The following is a 6000-nucleotide window of genomic DNA, read 5'->3' as shown; positions in this document are numbered from 1 at the left end:
ATTAAAAAGTGCAATATTAAACGCAACAGACCTTTGTATCAAAAGTGTTAGGAAAAACACAAGGAAAAGGAAGCCAGCGTGGTTTGCGAAAGAAGTAGCAAATATTGTGAAAGAAAAAAATACGATTTTACTTACCGGTAAATCTATTTCTCGTAGTCCGTAGTGGATGCTGGGGACTCCGTAAGGACCATGGGGATAGACGGGCTCCGCAGGAGACATGGGCACTTTAAGAAAGAATTTAGGTTCTGGTGTGCTCTGGCTCCTCCCTCTATGCCCCTCCTCCAGACCTCAGTTAGAGAAACTGTGCCCAGAAGAGCTGACAGTACAAGGAAAGGATTTTGGTAATCCAGGGCAAGATTCATACCAGCCACACCAATCACACCGTATAACTTGTGATAAACTTACCCAGTTAACAGTATGAACAACAACAGAGCATCAGGTCAACCCTGATTCAACCATAACATAACCCTTATTGAAGCAATAACTATCTACAAGTATTGCAGAAGAATTCCGCACTTGGGACGGGCGCCCAGCATCCACTACGGACTACGAGAAATAGATTTACCGGTAAGTAAAAATAAGAATTTACTTACCGATAATTCTATTTCTCGGAGTCCGTAGTGGATGCTGGGGTTCCTGAAAGGACCATGGGGAATAGCGGCTCCGCAGGAGACAGGGCACAAAAAGTAAAGCTTTTCCAGATCAGGTGGTGTGCACTGGCTCCTCCCCCTATGACCCTCCTCCAGACTCCAGTTAGGTACTGTGCCCGGACGAGCGTACACAATAAGGGAGGATTTTGAATCCCGGGTAAGACTCATACCAGCCACACCAATCACACCGTACAACTTGTGATCTAAACCCAGTTAACAGTATGATAACAAAAGGAGCCTCTGAAAGACGGCTTCCTACAACAATAACCCGATTTTTGTAACAATAACTATGTACAAGTATTGCAGAATAATCCGCACTTGGGATGGGCGCCCAGCATCCACTACGGACTCCGAGAAATAGAATTATCGGTAAGTAAATTCTTATTTTCTCTATCGTCCTAGTGGATGCTGGGGTTCCTGAAAGGACCATGGGGATTATACCAAAGCTCCCAAACGGGCGGGAGAGTGCGGATGACTCTGCAGCACCGAATGAGAGAACTCCAGGTCCTCTTTTGCCAGGGTATCAAATTTGTAAAATTTTACAAACGTGTTCTCCCCCGACCACGTAGCTGCTCGGCAGAGTTGTAATGCCGAGACCCCTCGGGCAGCCGCCCAAGATGAGCCCACCTTCCTTGTGGAATGGGCATTCACATATTTTTGGCTGTGGCAAGCCTGCCACAGAATGTGCAAGCTGAATTGTACTACAAATCCAACGAGCAATAGTCTGCTTAGAAGCAGGAGCACCCAGCTTGTTGGGTGCATACAGGATAAACAGCAAGTCAGATTTCCTGACTCCAGCCGACCTGGACACTATATTTTCAGGGCCCTGACAACATCCAGCAACTTGGAGTCCTCCAAGTCCCTAGTAGCCGCAGGCACCACAATAAGCTGGTTCAGGTGAAACGCTGACACCACCTTAGAGAGAAACTGGGGACGAGTCCACAGCTTTGCTCTGTCCGAATGGACAATCAGATATGGCTTTGTGAGATAAAGCCGCCAATTCTGACACTCGCCTGGCCGAGGCCAGGACCAACAGCATGGTCACTTTCCATGTGAGATATATCAAATCCACAGATTTGAGTTGTTTAAAACAATGTGATTTTAGGAATCCCAAACTACGTTGAGATCGCCCAGTGCCACTGGAGACATCAAAAAGGGGTTGTATATGCAGTACTCCCTTAACAACTTCTGGACTTCAGGAACTGAAGCCAATTTCTTTCTGGAAGAAAATCGACCGGTCGAAATTTGAACCTTAATGGACCCCAATTTGAGACCCATATACACTCCTGCTTGCAGGAAATGTAGGAATTAACCTAGTTGAAATTCTTCCGTGGAGCCTTCCTGGCCTCACACCATGGAACATATTTTCACCTAAGCGGTGATAATGTTGTGCGGTCACCTCCTTCCTGGCTCTGACCAGGGTAGGGATGACCTCTTCCGGAATGCCTTTTTCCCTTAGGATCCGGCGTTCACCCGCCCTGGCGTCAATGCAGCTGCGGTAAGTCATGGAACAGACATGATTCTTGCTGAATCAAGATCCTTTCTAGTATCTCTTGAAGTTCCGGGTACCAAGTTCTTCTTGGCCCAAACCGGAACCACGAGTATAGTTCTTACTCCTCTCCTTCCTATCATTCTCCATACACTGGGTATGAAAGGCAGAGGAGGGAACACATACACCGACTGGTACACCCACGGTGTTACCAGAGCGTCCCAGCTATTGCCTGAGGGTCTCTAGACCTGGCGCTTCATGTGGGACGCCATCATAACCACCTTTGGTCTTTCCCAACGGTTTACAAACATGTGGAAACTTCCAGATGAAGTTCCCACTTTTCCGGGTGGAATTCATTTATGCTGAGGAAATCTTCCTAGTTGTCCACTCCCGGAATGAACACTGCTGACAGTGTTATCACATGATCTTTCGCCCAGCGAAGAATCCTTGCTGTCATTGCCCTCCTGCTTCTTGTGCCGCCCCGTCTGTTTACGTGGGCGACTGCCATGATGATGTCCTACTGGATCAGCACCGGTTGACTTTGAAGCAGAGGTCTTCCTAGGCTCAGAGCATCGTAAATTGCCCTTAGCTCCAGTATATTCATGTGGAGAGAAATCTCCAGACTTGACCACACTTCCTTGGAAATTTCTTCCTTGTGTGACTGTTCCCCAGCCTCTCAGGCTGGCATCCGTGGTCACCAGAACACAGTCCTGAATGCTGAATGTGCTGCCCTCTAGAAGATGAGCACTCTGCAGCCCCCACAGAAGAGACACCCTTGTCCTTGGAGACAGGGTTATCCGCTGATGCATCTGAAGATGCGATCCGGACCATTCGTCCAGCAAATCCCCCTGAAAAGTTTTTGCGTGAGATCTGCCGAATGGAATCGCTTCGTAAGAAGCCACCATTTTTCCCAGGACTCCTGTGCATTGATGCACTGATACTTGGCCTGGATTTAGGAGGTTTCTGACTAGGTCGGATAACTCCCTGGCTTTCCCCTCCAGGAGAAATACCTCTTTCTGGACTATGCCCAGAATCATTCCTAGGAACAGCAGACGTATCATCGGAAAACAGCTGCGATTTTTGGAATATTTAGAATCCACTCGTGCTGTCGTAGAACTACTTTAGATAGTTCTTTTCCGACCTCCAACTGTTCTCTGGAAACTTGTCCCTTTCAGGATATCGTCCAAGTAAGGGATAATTTAGATGCCTTTCTTCTTTTAAGAATCATCTTTTCGGCCATTACCTTGGTAAAGGCCCGGGGTGCCGTGGATAATTCAACGGCAGCGTCTGAAACTGATATTGACAGTTCTGTATCACGAACCAGAGGTACCCTTGTTGAGAAGGGCAAATTTGGACATGGAGGTAATCCTTGATGTCCAGGGACACCATATAGTCCCCTTTTTTCCGGTTCTCTATCACTGCTCTGAGTGACTCCATCTTGATTTGAACCTTTTTATGTAAGTGTTCAAAGATTTCAGATTTAGACTATGTCTCACCAAGCCGTCTGGCTTCAGTACCACAATATAGTGTGGAGGACTAATACCCTTTTCCTTGTTGTAGGAGGGGTACTTTGATTATCACCTGCTGGAAATACAGCTTGTGAATTTTTTTCCCAATACTGCCTCCTTGTCGGAAGGAGCCGTTGGTAAAGCAGGCTTCAGGAACCTGCGAGGAAAAAATGTCTCGACTCTCCAATCTGTACCCCTGGGATAATACTTGTATGATCTAGGGGTCAACTTGCGAGTGATCCCACTGCGCGCTGAGACTCTTGAGACTACCCCCCCACTGGTGGAGGGCTTCTTTTCCTGGGAAGGGGCTGCCTGCTGCAGTCTACTTCCCTTTCCTCTATGTCTGGGCAGATATGACTGGCTTTTTGCCCGCTTGCCCACATGGGAAAGGAAGGATTGAGGCTGAAAAGACAGTGTCTTTTTCTGCTGAGATGTAACTTGGGGTAAAAAGGTTGGATTTCCCAGCTGTGGCCGTGGCCCCCAGGTCCGACGGACCGACCCCAAATAACTCCTTCCCTTTATACGGCAATACTTCCATGTGCCGTATGGGATCTGTATCACCTGACCACTGTCGTGTCCATGACATCTTCTGGGAGATATGGACAACGCACTTATCTTGATGCCAGAGTGCAAATATCCCTCTGTGCATCTCGCATACATATATATAGAATGCATCCTATTAAATGCTCTATATCAATAAAATATTTTTAGTCAGGGAATTCGACCAAGCCAACCCAGCACTGCATCTCCAGGCTGATGGCGATCGCTGGTCGCAGTATAACCACCGTCTGTGTGTATATACTTTTTAGGATATTTTTCCAGCTGCCTATCAGCTGGCTCCTTGAGGGCGGCCGTATTTGGAGACGGTAACGCCACTTGATAAGCGTGTGAGCGCCGTATCCACCCTAATGGGTGTTTCCCAATGCGCCCTAACTTCTGGCGGGAAAAGGTATAACGCCAATATTTGCTATCGGGGTAAACCCACGCATCATCACACACTTCATTTTATTTTATCTGATTCAGGAAAAACTACAGGTAGTTTTTTCACTTCCACAGAATACCCTTTTTTGTGGTACTTGTAGTATCAGAAATATGTAACAGCTCCTTCATTGCCCTTAACGTGTGGCCCTAATGAGGAATACGTTTGTTTATTCACCGTCGACACTGGATTCAGTGTCCGTGTCTGTGTCTGTGTCGACCGACTGAGGTAAATGGGCGTTTTTTATAAAAAAACCCTGACGGTGTTTCTGAGACGCCTGGACCGTTACTAATTGTTTGTCGGCCCTCTCATGTCGTCAACCGACCTTGCAGCGTGTTGACATTCTCACGTAATTCCCTAAATAAGCCATCCATTCCGGTGTCGACTCCCTAGAGAGTGACATCACCATTACAGGCAATTTCTCCGCCTCCTCCAGCATCGTCCTCATACATGTCGACACACACGTACCGACACACAGCACACACACCTGGAATGCTCTGACAGAGGACAGGACCCCACTAGCCCTTTGGAGAGACAGAGGGAGAGTTTGCCAGCACACACCAAAAAACGCTATAATTACATAGGGACAACCTTATATAAGTATTTCTCCCTAATAGCATCTTTATATATATATTTATATCGCCAATTTGTGCCCCCCCTCTCTGTTTAAACCCTGTTTCTGTAGTGCAGTGCAGGGGAGAGCCTGGGAGCCTTCTCTCCAGTCTTTCTGTGAGAGAAAAAATGGCGCTGTGTGCTGAGGAGATAGGCCCCGCCCCTTTTACGGCGGGCTCGTCTCCCGCTCTTTAGTGAAGTTTGGCAGGGGTTAAATATCTCCATATAGCCTCTGGGGGCTATATGTGAGGTATTTTTAGCCAGTATATAGGTTTACATTTGCCTCCCAGGGCGCCCCCCCCCAGCGCCCTGCACCCTCAGTGACAGCGTGTGAAGTGTGCTGAGAGGAAAATGGCGCACAGCTGCAGTGCTGTGCGCTACCTTTAGAAGACTGTCAGAGTCTTCAGCCGCCGAGTCTGGACCTCTTCTAACTTCAGCATCTGCAAGGGGGCCGGCGGCGCGGCTCCGGTGACCATCCAGGCTGTACCTGTGATCGTCCCTCTGGAGCTAATGTCCAGTAGCCAAGAAGCCAATCCATCCTGCACGCAGGTGAGTTCACTTCTTCTCCCCTCAGTCCCTCGTTGCAGTGATCCTGTTGCCAGCAGGACTCACTGTAAAATAAAAAACCTAAGCTAAACTTTCTCTAAGCAGCTCTTTAGGAGAGCCACCTAGATTGCACCCTTCTCGGCCGGGCACAAAAATCTAACTGGAGTCTGGAGGAGGGTCATAGGGGGAGGAGCCAGTGCACACCACCTGATCTGG

The sequence above is a fragment of the Pseudophryne corroboree genome, chromosome 9 (assembly GCF_028390025.1).
Source record: "Pseudophryne corroboree isolate aPseCor3 chromosome 9, aPseCor3.hap2, whole genome shotgun sequence".
NCBI lineage: Eukaryota > Metazoa > Chordata > Amphibia > Anura > Myobatrachidae > Pseudophryne > Pseudophryne corroboree.
The sequence above is the reverse complement of the archived record's forward strand: the minus strand, read 5'-3'. Positions refer to the sequence as shown.